The 12,552-nt window shown below is 41.3% G+C and overlaps 1 protein-coding gene across 3 annotated transcripts in view; it reads right to left on the bottom strand.

The window, feature by feature from the left end:
* LOC132465923 (neuroligin-3-like) overlaps window positions 1–11,952 on the bottom strand; it is a 39,775-nt gene extending 27,823 nt beyond the window's left edge. For 2 of the 3 annotated variants that reach the window (XM_060062842.1, XM_060062844.1), the window contains exon 1: window positions 11,659–11,952. The gene's annotated coding sequence lies outside the window, so the exon portion shown is untranslated. Of the gene's footprint in view, window positions 1–11,654 lie in introns of all 3 variants that reach the window. The other variant, XM_060062843.1, reaches the window with a different exon arrangement.
* Window positions 11,953–12,552: the final 600 nt, after the last annotated feature.

The following is a 12,552-nucleotide window of genomic DNA, read 5'->3' as shown; positions in this document are numbered from 1 at the left end:
ACTGCCCTGAACTCTGTATTTCTGCCAAATCTATTAGGTAATGCATCTCTTGTCATTGTACTTGTTGGTCTTTTTTCAGCGTCCCAAGAGGACTCACACAGATGATCCATTTAACATAATTCCTTATTTATATTACAAGGCTATGATGAAAAAAATTATAATTGGAAGTATGTGAGTCTCTTTTTAAAAAAGGTGCAGTGTCCATTCACGTGTGCTTCGGAGCATGTCTATCAAGGTGACTCAATGAAACGTTATTTATTCATTAACAGATATTTAGCACTAAAACCTGTTAAAAGAAAAAAGTTCCAGCAGAAATATGACGATACCCCTGAAAACACATTCACCTATTTGCTGACATTGAGCTAACGATATTGCTATAATTCAAGGGCTTATAATGCTATAATATCCCCCGTGCCATTGCACACAGAGGAGGGCAATGGAGGTGAGGCTATCCTGGTATTATTGCTGACACCCGAGTCCTAGACATTGCACTTAAGAATGTCTCTTGCAGAACATTATTCACACACAGAGGAATTATAATGACCAGGGAAGAAGAGGGGACCACGACGGTACCAATCACGCATAGTACACACAGGGGTCCGGTGAGGGCGATTAAGGTTAAACAGCCAGGCGCCACATATTGGGGGTTACCACTTTTGTTAAAACCCTCTTCCCCATAAACCCTGATCTAGTCCATTAAATATACGCCTATGTACACCAATGAATTTAATTTGAATTGGTTTGTAAAAAAAAAAAATCTGTTCAAGCCCATTACAAGGCAAACAACTGGGAGAATGTGTTTACATCCCATTTGTTTACTTATAACCAAAGGAGGAGAGGATGCAGTAATGATGCTTAGAAGTAGGCCATGCCCCAACCCTGGAGGCAGATCTGGCTTGGGGTGTCTCCCAGCCTCCCCTCTCCCGACACACTGCACACAGGAGCGACTCGCAACTATCTGCCCGTTCTATATATGCACCGCGCCGAAAAAAGAATTCACACCCGTGAACACACAATAGTACTCATTTTTTACTGTTTACGCACTGCTGGTACTCAAACATTGGTGTGTGTCTGTGTGTGTGTGTGTGTGTGTGTGTGTGTGTGTGTGTGTGTGTGTGTGTGTGTGTGTGTGTGTGTGTGTGTGTGTGTGTGTGTGTGTGTGTGTGTGTGTGTTTGTGTGTGTGTGTGTGTCTGTGTGTGTGTTTGTGTGTGAGAGAAGAAAAGAAAGAAGATGAGAGAGAGAGATAGTGAGTGTTTGAGGGGGAGAAAGGTTGAGTGTTTTGTTTTTTTGCCACTACGTTTTTCTCCAAGAAAAATATGAATACTATGAATATTTCTTTTCATTAACACAATGACGAACGGAATAATACAACAACACAGAATATGCAGGATTGAATTGCGCGGTGCGTGGGGATCAAATCTTGTTACTTCAAAAGCAATTGGAGGATTTCTTTTTATTGCATTTAGCTGTTGATATCCCTCGCATGCCTTAAACAGTGACTCTTGGAGAATTATTCCTCTGTGCCTAAGTGGTGTCGATACGAGTGCCACATGCAGAGGCCACAGAGATTGAAGAGAGTATTACGTTTGTTTCACCCCTGCATGTAATTACAAGACTAAAACATTTAAAACAAGCGTGTTGTTTCGTGTTTGATGGCCTTTGCGTTCCTTTGCAGGGCAGGACAATGGAAGTGCTTCTCATTAAAGAATATGCCTATAAGGTTTCCCATAATTCTGAAAGACACAAAACTGCGGCCCCTCATCCGGAAAAAAGTAAGTTATGTAATGACTGCGAGTCATTACCGGTGCAGTAAGCAGAAACACTAGTTATCCTTGGCAGAACATGCCGAAAATGTTGTTCCTGTGTATTGCTGTGAGAGTGTGTCGGTGTGTTGATGTTCACACATTTTATGAGCCGTGAGAGGCAGAATGCAGGGGAGAATCATGGGAGGAAAATGAAAAGCTTAGTCAATGTACAGATATTATTAGGATACATATAAAGCCTTCACAAGTCTCTAGAAAGCAAAACTAATTAGCATACCGATCCTTCACTTATCTCCTCAGTTATGCAAGACTCACACTTTGCAAACATACTCAAATGTACTTGCAAACGTACTCAAACGTACTAAAAACCCATTATAGTTATTGTCGTCTTTCTTGTGGTAAATTTAAGACATGGTTCTAAACCATTGGTTTCAAGACTGACTGTTTGCAATCTCAGGCGGTAAACACTAGCACATAGTTCCTCTAACGGCCTTGAGGGGCTTCTTGGTACATATACACATATATGTATGTATATATATATATATATATATATATATGTGTACATAGATATAGTTTTCCACATAGCAAGGCAGTTATTCAAGTCCCACCCTGGAGTACACTGTGCCAAATAATGATTGTTGCTATTGCTGGTTGCAACCAATGGCACTGCTTTGTAAAACGCAAACCTATACCCTCATAGCGGTCATACAACAACCGATGGGTGATATCACAGATTATACGTCCATATTATTTACAATCTGCGGTCAAAACCTGCATGTGTTTACAGTAGGTGGCGTCATTCTTGGTCGACGTAGATTAACATCTCACTTTGTATGCAGACACCCTCTACAAAGGACATCCATGTGTTTGATAAAAATGAGGGCTTTTCTGGAGAAGATGAGATCAACCTCTGTGCAGGATTAAGTTAGTCGGATCAAATGATGAAAGGGGGCTTCTTTTCATTGTTTTCAAGCAGGCTGTCTACCAGCCCACAGGGACTATGTCTGTGTCCCAGGAGGATACAAATTATCACCAAAAACATGGTTTGACTTGGAATCCATAAACTATTGATGCTACCATAGTAATATAACACAAATTCGGAAAGAGGGCAAAATCCTTGAAAAACAATACATATATTTGACAATTTTCATTTAACTACGGACAATATCTCAATGCCAAATGCAGCACACTGCCACAATTCATGGGGCATATTATTTTCAGTTCAGTCCCCCTTGGTGTATTGTTTTTTTTTCTCACCCTATCAATAACTGTGGCAATCCATGCCTGAAGAGTGGCAATCGTTGTGAGCATGTGGTACCAGAGGTTGTGCGGGCAGGTCAGATAAATGAGATGGGCTTTGTTTTATTGCAAAACTGCTCGTCTTAACTCTCAGCACCAGGCAGGCAGGAATTCTGAGAACATGCAACTGTCCTTGGGCCTCTCTCTCTCTCTCTCTCTCTCTCTCTCTCTCTCTCTCTCTCTCTCTCTCTCTCTCTCTCTCTCTCTCTCTCTCTCTCTGTCTGATGCTTAAACCCTCAGCCCTGGTGCGCTAAGATTACATAAATATCATCTATTGGCCTTTCGACACCAAATCCTTGCTCTACTGGTCCGTTTGCTTTAATCTTTAGCAATGTTGTATTTAGAGAGGGGTATAGGGTTGTAACTTTTATTAGAGGCCAAAAAATGAAGGGTCCCAGTGAAAGACACTTTGAGGCATCATTCAATGTCAGAGAATCACATAGCGCAGACGGAACGTCACAGGACGGAAACTGCCATGGTGATCTGCTGCTGATGGAGAGGGGACCGGACCTCGCTTTACATGGGGCAGTTTTGTTTTTTTTCTCTCCCTTTCAATTCCATACAGCAAACCAAGCGTGTGAGAGGGGAAAAGTGGGCCACAGAGACAGAGCTGTCTCCCGAGGGAAATATATCACATTTCTGGCATCATAAGTGATAGTGTTAACGATTCAAGCTCCAGCACTTCCTCTCTCAGAAAGCACAGTGGGAAACCTAAAAGCGGAGACACAGCTCTATGAGGTCAGCCGTGAGCCGTGGATTTGTTTTTTCACACTGATCACGGATCAGTAGACTTCATTATAAGGGTATCATTAGAAGTAACCCAAAGGAGTAAGTTGGTTTGAGAAGGTGGGTGGAAGGGATGTGCAATTAATGACTTTCCCCTAGGATTATTTTTTCTCCCCCCCAAACAGCTGGTCTTGCAAAAATAATCTCTGGCCTTTAGTTGATCATTTTTGTGTATGCGGACACTATTACACCTACAGTATTTCTATGCAGACTGTAAGATCATTATTCAATACTATCAACAAGCGAGATGGTTATTATTTATAATGGACATACACTTAAATATAAATAGGTCATTCCAACCGCGCAGATTCACTTAATCTGAATTCAGTAACCGGTATTTGCAAACTGCTAGTCTACACTGACAAATACAAATAATTGTCGCATTAGATAATGCATGCACTGGCTAAGCTAAATATGTAACTATTAAGCCTATTCTTCTGGGCACTGTTTGGTTTGGAGCTGAGGTTGTGGGTAAATTTGGAGGGCGGGCAATGTGTGCAAAGCAGGTTGGAATTGAATGAGCGTGTGATTAAAGAGAATATGAAATGGGAATAGCAGTAATTTCAGGGGTGTCAAAAGATGTTGAATCATTTAGTAATTTTCAGACAGCCACAGAGTTCTGACTCAATCAAAACTGTCTGATAAAACGCACGATAGGAGGGCCAAACTATTCATAATAAAAACCCTTCTAAACCGTTAAATTTGGTATCCTTTGTATTATTCCTGTTTGTCTGTCGCTGTAAAAGCAGCGGGTGTCCACAGCATGAATAAAACAAATTTGGCAGACTTTTGTTTGACTGGCTTTCTTCAGCCTAGAGCTTGCTTGTCAAAAGTCTTATCCTGGCTTACCTTTCTTCAACCTAACCATTTCCCTCTTGTTTCTTTTCAGTCTCTCTCCTTCCTCCTGTCCTCTCTCTTATCCCTCTTTGATCCCCTCACTGTTTCCCGCTACTCCAGAGAAGTGTTTCCATCCAACAGTATCCTTCAGCTGCACGACTGAACTGCCCACCATTATGTCATTCAACACCTGCACTTTAACCCAGATGGAATCCGCAGTGGGTCCATCTACCAAAGGGAACCCAAGGGGAATTAGACCCTCTAAAGTCTCCGCCAGCCCCCAAACCTGAACCTGCCAACGCATACGTACGATTATATGATGTGATTATAACCAAAACCAAAGCGGTAATGAAAACAACACTTAATTTACGGGATACAATATATTTCATAATGAATTACTTGTTTGTGTTGCGTTGTGAATTGTGAAACAGACGCTTTTTATTCCATGGCGAATCACAGCCCACATCTTCATTACATCCTAAAAATAAATAGTGCTTAGGAATTTGCGCACAAAGTGTAATTTAGACAATCCTCAAATCTAGGCTACTTAAAGGATCAGAAAAATGAGACGCCTAAGGCATTGTGTGTGAATCCACACCGACAAACTCTTCAATGTTAAAACTTTGTTTGAGTGGACCCATCAAATATCACATTATAGACACAAAGAACATCTGAAATGGTTTGGCGCTCTATCTTATCTCTCCATCCACTCCATCTACTGGCCATTGTGATGGTGACCAAGAGCCATCTATTCATCAGAGCTTCCATCTTGGGAGAGTCAGCCACCGGGCTATTTCTGTAATGACCCAGTTTTGCAGGTAAATCTAGATCTGAATCGCTGTAATGAGCCGTAGTGAGTTAAAGATACCTGACACTATTAGGGCCTGACACCGACTTTATTTAGAAAATGATCTCAGACCTGGCATTGTCAAGGCATACATCAAATAATCAATGGATGAATTGTGTATCATTAAGTCCAAAGGGTGATGGCCAGACCAAGCTGATATTTTTCCTTTAAAACATAATCAATGTCAGACCAAATTCCCCAGTCTAATTTCCTTTCCGGGTAATTTTGTCAGATTACTATCAAGTCAATTTCCTGGAGCCTGTTCTTACACAGACAGAGTGATGGCATGATGATGGTGTCGTTGGGGGAAAAGCTATAATTGTGGAGGATAGCTCCTTTTGGGAGGAACACGGGCACAGATGGGCTGTGAGCTTGATGGAGGAATTTCTCTGTCCTCAAAGGCTATCAGCAACCCCTGCTAAACTGGCAAGCGCTATAAATAGACATTAGGAACCAGGAGTAGGTCTCCATATTTGCATCAAAATCCCAATCATAGGGCAAATACAAAACTATAGCTCTACAATAATTTGCAAAATGGTTGGGCTGGATTTCAAAAGTATCCGCACAAATTGCTTTTGAGTAAAAGAATGAAGACTGCTAAGTTTTTTCAATTATATTGTTTGCCAATTATGCTACATATTACATCTGATTTAGCGTTTTGTTGAACATAAGCAATACAATTTTGGCAAAATAATTGCTTATGCAGTTTGAGCTACAGGAGCAGAATAGCAACCAGTAAAGGAGAGTGGGAATTGGAATATTATATATCCCTTGACTCTTCAATCTCTATCTCCTATCACAAAAAAGCAGATCAATCAATGTCAGATCAAGTAATTCACTAGACCTGTGATGTTTGCTCTCAAAAGAGACAAGTGCCAATGACATAGGAAGCATGATGTAGGTCCTAATATAGCAGATAACTCGCTTGACCTTTACACGCTTAGATGCATTCTTCTAGGATACAGACAAACAGAATGACAGAGACCCACATAGACACAGAGACACAAAATTGTGGAGGAAAAACACACACTCTTATAATTTGAAGTGACAAATCACCTTCTGATGAACAAGGTGTGTTTGTTGACAACACAACATTGATGCTGAACTCCATGTCAGAGTTGATTAGACTTGATCTAAATCTATTATTTCATAATAAAAAGGACATATTCAGGAGAATGTCTAGAATTTGTGTCTGGGTTGTGTGTGTGTGTGTGTGTGTGTGTGTGTGTGTGTGTGTGTGTGTGTGTGTGTGTGTGTGTGTGTGTTTGTGTGCCAGTGCATTTGTTTGGGTGTGGGTGTGTTCGGTGGGAAAGAAGGATGTTTATTTATATTGATCTCAGTATAAATTATAGAATGAGAAGGGAAAAACAGAAAAGAAAAAAAACTACAAAAGCAGCTGTCAAATAATACATATTGATTCAAATTTAAAGGCCAACACAGCCTGCACTATGCCATGACCCACAGCGTAAGAAGGGTGTGTTTGTGTGTTTGTATGTGAACATGTGTGTGTGTGTGAGTGAGGGCCTGTGTGGATGTACATCTGCGTGCTCGTGCTTGGAGAGAACGTGCATGTGTGTGTGTCCGTGCTGAGAGAGAATCTTTATTAATCGCCTGCATTACTACAGCCATTTCCACTCCCTTCATCACCAGCAGCATGCGCTCCATGAGGTTTAAAATATTTAAATCTGTAATCTGTCAGCATTATGACGTTCACACACACCCATGAGACTGGTGGGCCATCAGTCACCCTGCTTTCCACTTCACACGGACCCAAACACATCACAGGGACCTGACATGGCCTTTTGTAGTCCGATCTGAAGCAACGGTGGTCTGTATCTGTTAATTTTTTAACAATGGCAGAGTCACACGGGTTGGACTCTAGAGCAAAAAGAAAGCGGGATATGTGTAGCTGAAAATTGCTCCTCTAATTGTTTCCCCAGTGTGTGCGACCCACTGACTCTGGCAGAGTTCTTCCATGGTCTTTTACAATGGGTAAACCAGCATGAATTATTGATTTTGTGGCACCGGCACACAGACTTACAAAACAGCACACTCATACAATTTATGAGTGTGTTTTGTCACTCTGGCACACAGCTGTTTCCAAGCTTTGCTGATATACCCACGTTCGTACGCAAACCACCTGACAGGTCAAGTATTTTCCTAAAGTTGTTGAATTAATAAACCAAGAACGAATAAATTGAATGGGATTAATGCCTGAACGACGGTGACCCAAATATGAATGCTACGTTGATGGAAGGCACTCCAACGCAGCCCATTTAGCCGGCTCCATGTCACGTCTTCATACGACAGGCTTTTACTAAGCTTCTTAAGAGCCTGCCTCAGGGGATCAATGGAAGGCCATGGCTACTGCCTGGAGCCTTATCTCCACTAATTTACCCCATGAATTAGATGGCCCCGTTGCCTCTGCATCCTGACAGACCCAAACAATACTTTACCTCACGTTAGGGAAACGAGGAGGAGGACAAAATGGGAAATGTGGGAGCTTATAGTGATTGCTTGGCTGGATAAGGATCCAGACGACTAACAGGGTAAAGACCTGGTCCGACGCCTTGAGCCATGACATCTTGACGATGACACTCATCCCCCCAATTCCCGGGCTTTGATTCCCTGGGACTTGTTTGCATATTTTTTCGGGGTGGATTAGGGAGAATGAAAGGCAATTGGAGCCGCTTGGATTAAGGTGTACATTTCAAAACAACACAAATAAATAGGAAGGATGACAGCCTCAAAGTAGGGGCAGAAGCTTTTTATCCTGATACAAATTAGTTAAGACATTTTGAATATGAATAATTTGATAGATCACTTGAATACAGAGGAGTATACTTGTTTTATTAAATGAGTAGTGTGGAGGAAAGTACTAGATGCCTGGATGTTTGTTGGAATAAGGTCTGGCCTTCACAGACCAATTTGAATGCAACATGCTTGTATTTGTTCCAAGTGGAAAGGGCAAATCCAGCCTGTTATCAATTTGACAGAATTCTATCAGGAAAAATACAATTGCAAATGTTGCCTTATTCAATATTTCTACAATTTAATATCCTTTGGGACTTGTTAATGAATGGTCCGAATAAAAATATATATATTCTTGTAAGCATGGGTAGGATTATTTACTGTGTATAGATAAATAGATAAGTTAGATGGATAAGTACATTTTATATTTATATATATACTGTAGATATCCTGGTGAATATAACACACATAGAAGGGCTCAGCTGCAAAGTTGGGCATCTGATTAACTATCCTTCCATGGCAGCAGCACTCTCCTCAACCTCCACTCTTCCCTTCCTCTCCTCTCCTTTACCTGCCTCCCTCCCAATGTGATGCATGTTCAAGCCGACTCCTTCCCTCTAAAAATGGAAAAAAAATCAGAATAGATCCCCATGGCTCCTGCATAGTGTGGCTTGTCCTTTATTTGTACACCTACCGGTTCCCTCTGAGATCAGTTTTTTTTTTTTTATAACGAGTAATCGAATCATTTGATCATAACTAAATATTTAATAATAAAATGATAACTTTTGGCAGACAGTGTGCCCGGGCTTGCTGTGTGACATCTGTTTTGTAGTTAAAATTGTGGGACCCAACAGAATCTTGTTCACAAGACCGACTCTGGTCTTTGGCAGGCAAACGTGTGCTAGTCAGGGGAGATGTTTTTGGGCTATGAACAATGCTAAATGTAGAAATTTAGATATGCTAAACGCGAAAAGTCTTGAGGCATGTCTCTCTGCCTGGGGCCAAACAACATTCTGCTAGTCAAACAAAACCTCTCCTGTATGCATATATGGCTTAGATATGGACGTGGAAATAAATGATAAATAAACGTGGTAGGAATATGAAGGGTATGTAACGTTTATAGAGCGTCGTTACCGTACAGGGCAAAGACATGAATGGGTTTGTATCAACAGTGTTTCAGCATTAAGTCTGGCGTTATGTTAATCCTGCAGGAGTGAGAAATATTTAACCTTTAAGTGGCAAGAACCAGCCCCATGTTGCTAACTGATCATTTGTCTTGCATTGAAAAATAGGGAAACCCCACCAATGTGTACTAAAACACATTGGAGTAGTACTCAGTTGAGTCATGGAGGCCTAAACATGTGAGCCATCATGCTTGATGTCACCCCTTTACTGCTATTGAAACATGCCAAGTTGAGTTCATAAATATTACGCCTGAATAAATTCGGAAAACGTACAATACGGTAGATTTCTGTAGTGGGAAATCAATTTGCATATCCTTAGACAAGGTCAGGTGCACTCTTGAACCACATAAGCAGACACACCTCTATGAACCGCAATGCAAGGTCCATCAATATAGAGGTTTGAAGTGAAGGGCCGCCATAGAAAGGAAGATTCACAGTAAGGGCAGCACTTAGCTGACCTTTACAAAAGACAGGTAGTCCCGTGGAACTATGCACTGACATACTTTCAGACAATGCACTTAGTTTGCATTCTCATCTTCCTTGAGGTTAGAGAATGTGTTTGCTCTGTGTGCGTGTGGAGGGGGGTATTATGTGTTTGTATTTAGTTTGCGTGTGTGTGTGTGTGTGTGTGTGTGTGTGTGTGTGTGTGTGTGTGTGTGTGTGTGTGTGTGTGTGTGTGTGTGTGTGTGTGTGTGTGTGTGTGTGTGTGTGTGAAATGCCCTAAATTCATGGGAAAAAAAAGATTGTTCAGTCAAACATCGAGCCAATGTTGTGTATCTCAGCTAAACTATTACACTTTGTAAACAGAAAGTAATACTATCATCACAAAGGATGTCATTAGAGTGTCAGTGTACACACACAACTCTTTCAAAAGAAGAGGGGAGAATTGAATTTGCAACAAAGGAAGAGAAAAACCAGTTGCTGGACTAGAACAGGAACTGAATGACAAATGTAGCACCCATAACATGCATAATCCCTGCCATTACACTGAAGGGACACCAGCGTTAAATTAACACAGTTTTGGCTGCAACTCAAATCTAAATCCTAAGGATCATAATCAAATTTCATAGATACGTTTTATGCAAACGACCAATGAATGCTATGTGTCTGGTATATCAAGGCCCCCTGAAGGGCTGCTTTTTAGTCATTGTAAGAATGCCAAACACAAGGTTGGATAACTTCCTAAATGCTCAGGTTTCAAGGCCACATCGCTTATTCAACCAGTCACCATGACAACTATTGCATGCACATTTCCACCCCCTCTGTTTTAATTTTTTTGGAATTCAACAAGTTAATTATTTGGTGTTTACCAATCATGACCATCATGCTAGTAATCCAAAAATCGAATAGGAAGGCCTATCCATAACTTTGTTTGCAGGGGGAAAAAAAACACGATTTCCTTGCAATTCACCCTATTCCAAACGATTAGCCTAGCTATGTGATCTTTAGTTTGTGTTCCCCTCGCGTTCAGATCGGCATCCCTGCTGCAGTAAAGGAGCTCAGACGCAGACTTTCGCCAACGTGCACCCTTTCCCATGCATCACAGACCGTCTTCATTCAAACTTGAACGCAAGTGCGGAATACTGATCCGAACATACTGTGCTGCTCCAAACCAGTTAACAACGTTGTAAACCCTCAATTAACATAATCCACTGGAGATACAATTTGGAGCTCCTCGCAGCCGTGTCCGTGCAGCAGCCGATCAGGCTTTTTTTGAGGAGGTATAGGAGGAGAGCATCTGCGCGTCACATCTCCATCAAGCGCATAACAGGTATTTGAGTTAGTAACAAGCGCTATAAACATGGATCACAGCACTGTAGCTTCTATTTTCTTTAGTCTCCTCTTAATTTGCCCATCGTTCAAAAATAAACAGCTCCATGCCCAACGCAAGGGTTATCAAGGTTTGCATTGAAACACCCCCAAACGCATCCCTTACAGAATATACTTCATGGAAACGTCTAAACATGCATCATCTTTTCTTCAGTATCCTAGTTCCCGTAGGCTTTCGGCACTACAGCGTTATGTTAAAGGTAAAAAAATGTTATTTGGTTTAGAAGAGAGAGAAAAAAGTCCTTTAATAGACTACAGTCTGTGCCCATTTCCCCGCATCCTCCAAGTCTCTCAGCGAGCAAAATGTAACCATCTCATGTTCTCCCCCAAAACCAGGCGAATATCAGATGACTCACCTACCTCGTTCCGATGCAAATTTCGCCATTCCTTGCTTATTGAAAATTAAAAACGCCGGGTAAATTTTTAGTTTTAGTATGGTATAGTCCAAATATAATAATCTACCATAGCTTGTATTTTCCGGGATGACCTCCTTCAGCGCAAACATTCTTCATCATCTTCACCATCTTCACTCTTACGACGTGTTATAATAGCAGCCTATATGTCCTGTTTACTTTCCAAGAGGGAGCATGTACTACTCCGTCCCCGCGCGGTTTGATCCCCCTGCCCGGACTCTCGCTTTCGGCACGAGCTTCATCACGGGTGCGCGCGGCGCAGTCTATGCTAAATATTCCCGCGCGCGCCAATGGAAATGGAGAGTTACTAGGTAACCAAGGGCAAAGCCATCACTGATGGATATCACATCCTGATTTTTAAACAAAACTAAAACATGTCAAACAATAGCATAGCCTTGCATATGATTCTCTATATAGAATATATTTAAAATATGCTTTCACAACCAGTCATAGAATACATATCAAACAGAAGGCAAAAGTAAATAGAGTTGATAAATGTAGCTTCTGTGGGTATTTTTGCAAGAGCGATTCACAAGCTGCCAGACTAGCAAACGCCTGTCTCCGAGTTGACAACTTGATTTAGAATAACGTCAATCCTTCAACATTACCAGACGTGTCCGAGTTTCAGGAAAACATGATAGGAATCAAATTGTGTCCAAAACTCTGTGAAGAATGAGGAATAACTTCCCCCTGACGTAGCTTAAGTAAACCTGTCGAGAATAGGTAGCTTGAAGGATAGACTCTATAAATTGAAGAATAACACATGCGTTTATCATGCAGGAGACAATTACTCACAATAATTCTGAAAATCAATATTATGTCCTCTTCAAATAATTGTGTG

The sequence above is a fragment of the Gadus macrocephalus genome, chromosome 10, assembly GCF_031168955.1.
Source record: "Gadus macrocephalus chromosome 10, ASM3116895v1".
Classification (NCBI taxonomy): domain Eukaryota; kingdom Metazoa; phylum Chordata; class Actinopteri; order Gadiformes; family Gadidae; genus Gadus; species Gadus macrocephalus.
The sequence above is the reverse complement of the archived record's forward strand: the minus strand, read 5'-3'. Positions and strand labels throughout refer to the sequence as shown.